We start from the raw sequence: 10,443 nt of genomic DNA, 5'->3' as shown, positions 1-10,443 counted from the left end.
GTGGAGAGAGGCAGAGGGACCTGGGTTAGGGCCTCTGCTGAGGTTCGGGTGAAGATTTTTGATAGTAAGGAAAGGGCCCATGACTCAAGAGAGTCAATTCTAGGAAGGCAGAGGAGGCTCCTGCCCCTGCTGGGCTGGTGAGTAGACACGATCAGAGGAAGCAGTTACTGATGTGGTGCCAAGAGGACTCCCTACTCCTGTCCCAAAGTACCTCAAAATATCTCCCAGGGGTCAAGCAGAATCCTCTCCCTCTTTCACCCTCCTCCCAAAGTGCACTTCTGGGAACAGGACAATGCAGTGAACCAGGAGTCTCAGGGGCCCTATTACCTGCTAAGATGGAGGTAGAGGCACAACAAAGAAGCAAGGTCACTGACACCCAAAGGGTCAATCACCTCATGCCCCTGACTAAGACACAGGCTGACTCAGCTTCCTCAAACCATTTTCACCGAGCGCTCCCTGGGTCATTCATCTCTGGCTGATGAGAGGCTTTGAGCTTAATTGCTCACAGCCCTGAACTTTAGACTTCCCCAGAGCAGATAACAGGGCACTGAGGATGTTCTCTGAAACTTCTTCAGGACAGAATTGGGGGGTGGGGGAGGCAAGAGAGGGGAGTTGAAGAGCAGGAAGGAGTCAGGAAGGGAAGGTGGCTGGGCTGACACTCAGTGCTTCCGCAGCTGGGTAGTAGGCGCTGGGGGACCCAGGGGAGACTGGCTAATTCTCAGGATGGATGAGGATGGTGGGAGGAATGGCAAGGTGTTGGTGAGAGCAAGGGCTTTGGCTCTGATGGGGTACTTCTGGCCACCCCCCCAAAGTCCCTAAGTGGCTATCTTCTGTACAGGGTGATCCATGACTAGTCCAGGGTAATGCCCTGACTCAAGGCCAGCCCATTTATAGCTCAGGTGTGGCAAGAGAGGACGAGCTGGACCAGCCAATCAGATTCTTCTCTTGCTAATTTTGGACTGCTACCTCTCAGACACTGATTTTTAGAACCAAGAAGAACAAAGCTTCCTTCACTTCATTTTTTTGGCTTAATTTTCCTCACAAAATTGTATGATAACGTGATAGGACACCTATCATTTCAGTTTTGGCTTTCTCATTGTAAGGGTCATTTTTGAAAAATCAAAATATAAAACAGAAACATGAGTTTCATTGATTTTCCCCAGGGTTCCTCAATCATTTGCTATTTAGAGCCATTCTCTCTCTTTTAAGAAATTTCTTATTGAGATAAAATTCATGTAACATAAAATTCACCATTTTAGTAATTTTAAATTGGATGATTCACTGGTTATAGGATATTCATAATGTCATGCAACTATCACCATTAATCTAATTGCAGAATATTTCCATCATCCCAAAAAGAAGCCTCATACTTCCCAATTCCTCCTTCCTCCCATACCCTGGCAACCATTAATCTTCTTTCTGTCTCTACAGATTTGTCTATTCTAGACATTTCATCTAAATAGAATCACATGATATGTGGCCTTTTGCATCTGACTTCTTTCATTTAGCATGTTTTCAAGGTTTATCCACATCATAGTATGTATCAGTACTTCATTCCTTCTCATGGCTGAATAGTATTCTGTCATATGGATATATCATATTTTGTTTTATTTATTCATTAGTTAATAGACATTTGGGTTGTTTCCATTTTTTTGGCTATTATGAATATCGTTGCTACTTTGCTGAGCTCGTTTATTAACTCTAATTGTTTGTGTGTGTGTATTTGTTAGGGTTTTCTGTAGACAAGATCGTGTCATCTGCAAATGGAGATCCTTTTACTTCTCCCTTTCTAATGTGGATGCTTTTATTTCTTTTCCTTGCCTAACTGCTCTGGCTAGAACTTGCAGCACAATGTTAAACAGAAGTGGCAAAAGCGGGCACACTTATCTTGTTCCTGATGTTATAGAGAAAGCTTTCAGTCTTTCACCGTTAAATATGATGTTAACTGTGGGGTTTTCATAAATGCCTAGTATGGTCTGTGAGTGTTTTAATCATGAAAAAGGGTTGGATTTTGCCAAGTGCTTATTCTGCATTGAGATGATCGTGCTGTTTTTTCCCTTCACTCTGTTAATATGGTGTAGTACATTGATGAATTTTTATATGTTGAACCCCTTGTGCATTCCTGGGATAAATCTTGCTTGGTCATGGTGTGTGATCCTTTTAATATGCACTGGATTCAGTTTTCTAGTATTTTGAGATTTTTTACATCTATATTCATAAAGGATCTTGGTCTGTAGTTTTTGTGTACCTGTGTGATGTCTTCATCTGGCTTTGGTATCATGGTAATATTGGCCTCATAGAATGAATTAGAAAGTGTTCCTTCTTCTTCTTTTTCTTGGAAGACTTTGAGAAGGATTCGTGTTCATCCTTTAATGTTTGGTAGAATTTACCAGGGAAGCCATAGGCCATTCTTTTTTGAAGAGCCTACCATGTTGTCCCTTCTTCAATTTTTAGCTGTTTTAGACTAGCTCCTCGTTGGTTGATGGCTTTTTGGGTGATTTAAATGGTGATTTAAATATGACTTCTATAAACATCATCACATTCTGATTGTTTTGCAAGATTTTAAATTTCACTTTGCAATAAGTTTTCATTGTACCTGCACTTGGCATTGTTTTACATTGCAGTTGAGGTGGAAACAAAGATGCTACTTTTGAATGAAAGGTGTTGTTTGAGTGGGGCCTCATTTCTTATTCATTAGTGAATAGTTTTGTGTTATGATATTTTTGTTTCCTACATAACATCATGACTTTAGGGATTCAGATGATGATAACTAAGAAGGCAAAAAGCCCCCTGAATTCTAAAACTACAAAAATGGAAATACATGGTGCTAAATTCAATAAATTAATGAAACAAAAATTCCACAAACATTCTAGAGATTGTCATGTAGAACGTTTACTAGGGAATGATTTGGGGCTCAACGTCTGTGGAAGGGAGTAGAAGAGAAGGAAGCAGGACTGAGTAGAGGGAGAAGTCGGTCTGCGGTAAGGGCCCAACAAAAGCCTTGGCCAACCTGAAGGTCACATGGGGGCTGAGATGGCCCTTCAGAATTGTCCTGCATTGGGGCAAAGTGGCTGTGCCTTTAAACGCTCATGTTGACTACTCTTGGGATGCAAACAAACTGTTCCTGAAAGGAGGTGGAGCCTTGGGTGGGGCAATTTTCCTTAGAGGAGGCAATCCCCAAAGCTGAGGCTGTCTTCCAGCAGCTGGGGGATAAGTTCTTCATTCCTGGAAGGAGTCTGGGAGGCACCTCACAGTACCACCCACAGATCTTAGTATATATCAAGAACTGAGTACCCGTGATAAGAGGGAAAGGAAAGCTTATTTGATAAATGATGCTGGGAAAATTTATTATAGCAATGTGAGGGAAATACACAATTAGACCTTTACCTTATATCTTACCGCTACTTTAATTTCAGATAGATTAAAGAGTTAAATAACAAAGAAAACAAGAAGTATAGGTAAACATTTGTCAGACAGTAGGAGAGGGAAAGACTTAGAAGTAAGGTAAGAGGATGCTAAGGAAATGATCAATAGATTTGGTTACATAAAAACAACAAAAACTTTACATTAAAAATTGCACACAAAATTAAAAAGCAAACAAGAAACTGGGAACATATTTGCAATAAACACAGCTGAAATTTTGAGAGAAAAGAGCTCCTGTAGGTTAGAAAGAAAAACCCAATACTTCCATCAAAAGTGCAATGAGATACTGCTTCATGCCCATTAGGATGGATGTTATAAAAAAAACAACAGAGGAAAACAAAAAGTGTTAGCAAGGACATAGAGACATTGGAACCCTTGCACATTGTTGATGAGAATGTAAAATGGTGCAGCTGCTGTGGAAAACAGTACAGCAATTCCTCAAAAAATTAAACATAGAATTACCATATGATCCAGAAATTCCACTTCTGGATTTATACTCCAAAGAATTGAAAGCAGGGACTTGAATAGATATTTGTACACCCATGTTCATAGCAGTGTGGGGGACCGGCATTGGCCACCCCAAGGTATGTCTCTTTGGCATGAGGATTATTTGGGGCTGGTTACTTTTAATAAAAGGAGGCTCTAAGGAGTGGAACTTGCTTGCCCTTTGTTAGGAGACATTTACATTGTAAAGGAAATCTCCACATGTAAAGGTCCCTCCCTCTCTCTACCAGGAAGAAGGGGGATGACCTTATCTCTAGAAACGCCTATCAATACAGAATGCAAGGACTTAAATCTGCATAATAATCTTATTCCTGTTTCTGGTAACCTCCTGTAACTGACTCCCCCCACCCCCAACATCCTCCTTTGTCTTTAGCTGGATATGATATTTAAGGTGGTGGCTTCAGCCATTTTGGCAAGTTGCTCAGCTTGCCTGAGCCTCTCCCATGTATACATGTTATAAAGCTTTGTTTAATTTTCTCCTGTTATTCTGTCTTATGTAAATTTAATTTGTTCTCTGGCCAGACGAACCCAGAGAGGGTAGAGGAAATGTCTTCCTCCCCTACAGCAGCATTATTCAGAATAGCCAAAAGGTGAAAACAACAGATGAGTGGATAAACACAATGTGGTGTTTACATGCAATGAAATACTATTCAGCCTTGAAAAGGAAGGAAATTCTGATATAGGCTACAACATACCAACTTCCAAGACTGCTAAAGGCCAAGGATGAACCTTGAGGACCTTATGCTAAATGGAATAAGATAGACTCAAAAGGACAGATATTGTATGATTCCACTCATATGCAGTACCTAGAATAGTCACATTCATGGAGACAGAAAGTAGAACAGTGGTTACCAGGGGCTAGGGGGAGGGGGAGTGAGGAGTCATTGTTTAATGGGTACAGAGTTTCTCTCTGAGGTGATGAAAAAGTTCTAGAATGGATAGTAGTGATTGTTGCACAACAATGTGGATGCATTTAATGCACTGTATGCTTAGAAATGGTAATTTTTTATGTTTGTTTTGTTTTGTTTTTTACGTGGTTATGTATATTTACCACATCAAAAAAAGGGAAAAATATCCCAAAACGTCCCCATTGAAATGTGAGCAAGCAAAGGATGTAAAAGGGCAATTCACAAAACAACTACAATAAAATGACCTATAGGTGTATAAAAATATTTACTTCCATAAGCAATTTTTTGGGGTTTTCTCAAGGAAATATTTTTTCTTCTAAAAAAAGTCTCTTCATAAATTTGAAGGTAAAAACACCACAGACAAAAGACATGCAGACCACGAATTAAAGGACTGGTCCCCACAAACATTTTGGCACCTTGATAAGCAATCCTTTGTCTGGTCAACCACCTTCCCCCAGGTTTTTACCCAGCCTGGGTAGATGACTTCTAACTCTCTACAATCTTTATCTTCTACAAAGTTTCTTCGTTTGTCCCTGTAGTTCCCTTCCAACTCTTCCAGGGAGGACACTCCTTTCCCCAGTCCCATCACCCAAGGAGTTGGCGCTGGTGTCATCCCTACTCTGCACTTCCTTTACTTGCAAACTTCCCTTTTTGAAATTTCATGTCAGTTGCTCACACTTTCTTCATCTAGTTGCCCAGGAAAACACATCCTCTTTCTCTTACATTTTCAGCCCCTAACCCAGTCTCCTATTTCTCTCCATCATTTTCAGAAACAAGTCTGTTGAGTATAGCTGTACAGGTTGTTCACTGCACAAGGGCAGCTGGCTGATGGACGACAGGGGCTAAAATTTACTTCATATTCAGCTGGACATTAGACGGGTTCTGGTGAGAGGTTGATGCCACCAGGAAGGGCTGTGTCTTTCTCGTCTGTATGAAGGCATCATGTGGGGCCCATTGAGGCTGGCAGCCTCAGGGTTAGCCAGGTGGTGGACTGGAGTCCAGGTCCTCAAGTGAATGAGCTGCCTCAATAATTCCAGCAGGGTCAGAAGGAAGAGCCATCAGGAGGAATGCAATTAGCAGAGTGTCAGGGAGGAATGCAATTAGCAGGCACTTCCAGGGATCCAAGAGAAGGCTGGTTGCCAGGCCCTGCTGATGGGATGCACTATGAGACCTGCCAGAGGAACTCATCTCCTGCCTGCACAGGTGCTGGAGGAGAAGTTGCTAGGTGGGTGCTGGGCTGGAATATGGCACATCTGTGACTGCTCCCAGATTCCTCATGGAGGGCATGAGGCTTCTCCTTCACTGCTGAGGTCACAACACTGAGTACTAGGGGGCAAAACTGGTCTATCTCAAAGGAACCCTTTGGTCCACCTCCTGTACCTGTTACCGAAACCAAAGTGGATTTGCCTCCTGGCAAGTTAAATCAGACTGTCCACCAGAAGTAGTTGTCTCACAAAGTAAGATGTATTTGCAGCAAATAGGAGACCATGTGGAATCATTTCCAAAGTCATGGCGTCCCTGAACAAAGGGAAGCAGGGACTTTTTATTTCGGATGCAGAATGAATAATCAAAAGGGAGAGGTGGGTATTCGCTTGCACAGGCTCAGCTGGAAAACATGCTTCCACACACACTGCAGGAATAAGGCCTAAACTCCTCCTGGAGAGATCTTAGCATTAAAAATAAGGCAAAGGTCATAGGCGTAGCTCTTGTGGTGAGGTTTGGTCTGGTTAAGGGTGGTAATTGCATCTCCTTAACATAGCAAAAGAGAAAAAAGACAATTTGGAAAAACAATTAAACAGTTAAATGCTTCTAAACCCACCCTTGAGTTCCTCAGGACAAGTCAGTGACATACCCACTTTATAAACAGGGAAACTGAGGTCCAGGGAAGAAAAGGCCACCTGGAGTGAGAGATGCCCAACAGTCTTTCTGCTCACCCTCTGAATACTTATCTAGGTTCTGCTGATCCCTCAGTCCTCCCCACCCCAACCCTGCTCCTCCCTAGATCCTCCCCACCACATCCAGCTTTCTCTTCCCCCGAGCCCATCAAACCTGGACCTGAGGAGGGGCATATGGGATTCCTCCCTCCCTCTCGTGCCCCACCATGACCTCCGTAGGCAAGTCTCCCACTTCTCTCTTCTGCCATGCTGTATCCCGAGTTCAAATCACTATCATCTCTCACCTGCCTTGTGGTTGGGTCTTCCCATTGGCACTCCTAGAATCCTTTCCTCTCACAGAAGCCAGTTATCAGTGAAAAACCTAAATCGGACTGTCTTCCATAAGTAATTTAAGGAGACATAAATGAAAAGATCAAGGTATCATTTGTCATCTGTAAAAGTGGAGATCTTATTTTATGTTAATATTTAAGTATAGCGTTAGTATTATAATATGGGTATGCTCATAATAGTATTATAAACATGTACAAACTTTCTGGAAAGTATCTTGCAAATTATGCAAAAGATGTTTTAAATATTCATATCCATTGACCCAAAATCCAACTGTTAGGAATCTATTCTAAGGATAAAATTGGAGATGCAAGCATCTGGATAATGGCAGAAGGCACTACTTGAATAAAGAGCTCAGTGAAGCGAGGGAGCAAACTCTATGAATATTTGTGGCAGAGAATTCCAAGGAGAGAACAGCAAGTTTGAAGAACCCAGGACTAGAATATACCAGGAGCGTCTGAGGAACAGCAAGGAGGCCAGTGTGCCTGGCTGGCATGGAGTGAGCAAGGGGTTGAGTGTTAGGAAATCAGGTCAGGAAGTTAGTGGCCCCAGATGAAAAAGGGCCTTGAACACCATGGTAAGGACTTTGGCCTTCATTCTGAGTGAGTAGGGAAGTAATTGGAGGGTTCTGAGCAGAGGTCATGATCTAAGTTTTAAAAGGAGCACTGGCTACTGTTAGGAGCAGAGTCTATTAAGGGTCAAGTGCAGGAGAGGCAGTGGGTCAGTTAGGAGGAGCAGGTTTTGGGGGGAAGGAATCCAGGGATTGATCTGGAAAAGTTAAATGTGAGATACCTGTTAGACACCAAGTGCAGATGTAGTCTGAGCAGGTGGAAATGTGATCTGGAGTCCAGGCGAGACATCAGGGCTGGAGATATTGATCTGGGCGTTAAAAACACGTGGATTGTAGTTAAGCTATGACCGAATGAGATCATCTGGGAAGTGAAGTGGAGATGGAGAAGAGCACGGGGTGATGTAATATTTAGAGGTCAGAAGAGGAGGGAGCGCCAGCAAAGGAGACTGAGAATAGCAAATAAAGGAGGAAAACCAGGAGATTGTGGTGTCTAAAAATTGTAGACAATACAATACAATACAACTTTTTGTACAAATTGACCACAAGCATGCATGAAAGTTTTGTTTCAAACTTGCTGCAAGTACAGAGGACTCTAAGCAGTCCAATTCAAAGATTTCTCTCTTGATTAAAACATTAATAGGAAGAGAGATGGAGGAGGGGGAGAGAGAGAGAGAGGGAGAGAGACGGGAGGAGGAAGGAAATGAAAGAAAAAAGAATGAAAGAAAGAAAGTTCAAATAAATGTCTTATTCAAGACAATTAGACCTCTGATTGACAGTTGGCTAGGTCATCTTGGTAACTGTCTGGAAGAAATCTTAATCTGATTAAAATCTAGCAGATTTTATCAAGCACATCAATTATTCCCCAGAAGCAGCTAGCAATTTATTATACATAAAAAGTCCCAGACTAAGTTTTCACTAAATTCTTTTTCAGTATCTCTTTTTGACTGAGATAATATTTGAAGTTCCATTTTGGCTGTGGTTTTTTTGTTTTGTTTTGCCAATATCATTAATTGAATGTGTTGCCTTTTCACATTTCTTATAGGAAGTAGAAATTAGGAATAATTAGGAAATTAGCATAAGTATACCTTAATTTTTAGAAGACAAACACTGTCACAATTACCAGCTATATTTTTACACACATTGATATTGTTTGTTTACACCTGTTTCCTCCATTAGACAAGGATTTCCAAATGAATCTCCCAGTGACCAGGTCAGGGATGGCAATCTTGTGTGGCTGGAGGACCTTGGCTTTCGTCTTGTGTGTGCCAGGTTCTATTTGGGCTGTTGGATTTATGTAAAACAAGAAGAGGTGTTCATAAAAAATACCCAAAGACCTCCTTGTTTCATGGCCAAGAAATCTAGAGCTGAAGGCACTAAGACTAGAGAATTAAATTCTGCCTGGAGAGTCATTTAGATGCTTCCCAAATTCCAGAAATATTTTTTTGTTGGTTCCAAGGTCAAGGTCAAGTGTCCTTTCTCCTCCAGGTTTTGCTTACAGTCACTACAAACGTGGGAGCTTCCCTTTTCTCTGAGAGCCCCAAGCTGTCCAATGTTCCTGAAGCCAGGCGCCAGCTACCATTTTTCTGGGAGGACATTTTAGTGTTTTTCCACTTTTAAAGTATAGTTCTTGTTCCATAGTTGTGGGCTGGTCATAGCTAATTAAATGAAATTTATTTTTAAGAGTGACATTTCAGTCATGGATAACATTTGATTTATGCAATTAGGAAAGAGGACTAGTTCTTACAGAAACTTTGAAAATAATTACGTTGCCATGACAAGTAAAGGGACTCAACAAAGGCACTTTGTATATCTAACCAGCCTCCTGAGTATCTATTTTTATTTATTTATTTTTGTTTAAATTATTTTATTGAGCTCATAGTGGTTTATAACATTGTGTAATTTCAGGTGTACATTATTATTTATCAATTTCTGTATAGACTTCATTGTGCTCTCCACCAGCAGTCTCATTTGCATCCATCTCCATACATATGTGTGCCTTTACCCTTTTTGCCCACCTCCCCAGCTCCCTTACCCTCTGGTAACCACTAATCTGTTCTTTTTATCCATGTGTTTATCTTCCGCATATGAATGAAATCATCCAATATTTGTCTTTCTCTGTCTGGCTAATTTCGCTTAACATCATGCCCTCGAGGTCCATCCATGTTGTTGCCAATGGGACAATTTTGTCCTTTTTTTGTGGCTGAGTAGTATATATATATATATATATACATATATCACATCTTCTTTATCCATTCATCCGTAGAAGCCACTTGGGTTGCTTCCACGTCTTGGCTATTCTGAGTAATGCTGCAGTGAACTCCTTGGATTGTTGATTTTAAATTCTTGGGATAAATATCCAGTAGTGGGACAGTTGGATGGTATGGTATTTCTATTTTTAACTTTTTTGCATATTTTTGATTTTTTGAGAAATCTCCATTCTGTTTTTCATAGTGGCTGCAACAGTTTGCATTTCCACCAGCAGTGTATGAGGGTTTCCTTTTCTCCACATCCTCTCCAACATTTGTTATTTTTTGTCCTGGTAATTGTAGCCATTCTGACTGGTGTAAGGAGATATCTCATTGTAGTTTTGATTTACATTTCCCTGATAATTAGTGATGTTGAACGTGTTTTCACGTGTCTGTTGGCCATCTGTGTATCTTCTTTGGAAAAATGTCTGTTCATGTCCTCTGCCCATTTCTTGATTGGGTTGTTTGTTTTTTTGTTGTTGAGTTGCATGAGTTGTTTATATATTTTGGAGATTAACCCCCTGTGGGATATATGATTTGCAAATATTTTCTCCCAGTTTGTCAGTTGT

This window comes from Equus asinus, chromosome 5 (assembly GCF_041296235.1).
Source record: "Equus asinus isolate D_3611 breed Donkey chromosome 5, EquAss-T2T_v2, whole genome shotgun sequence".
In the NCBI taxonomy this organism is placed as follows: domain Eukaryota; kingdom Metazoa; phylum Chordata; class Mammalia; order Perissodactyla; family Equidae; genus Equus; species Equus asinus.
The sequence above is the reverse complement of the archived record's forward strand: the minus strand, read 5'-3'. Positions refer to the sequence as shown.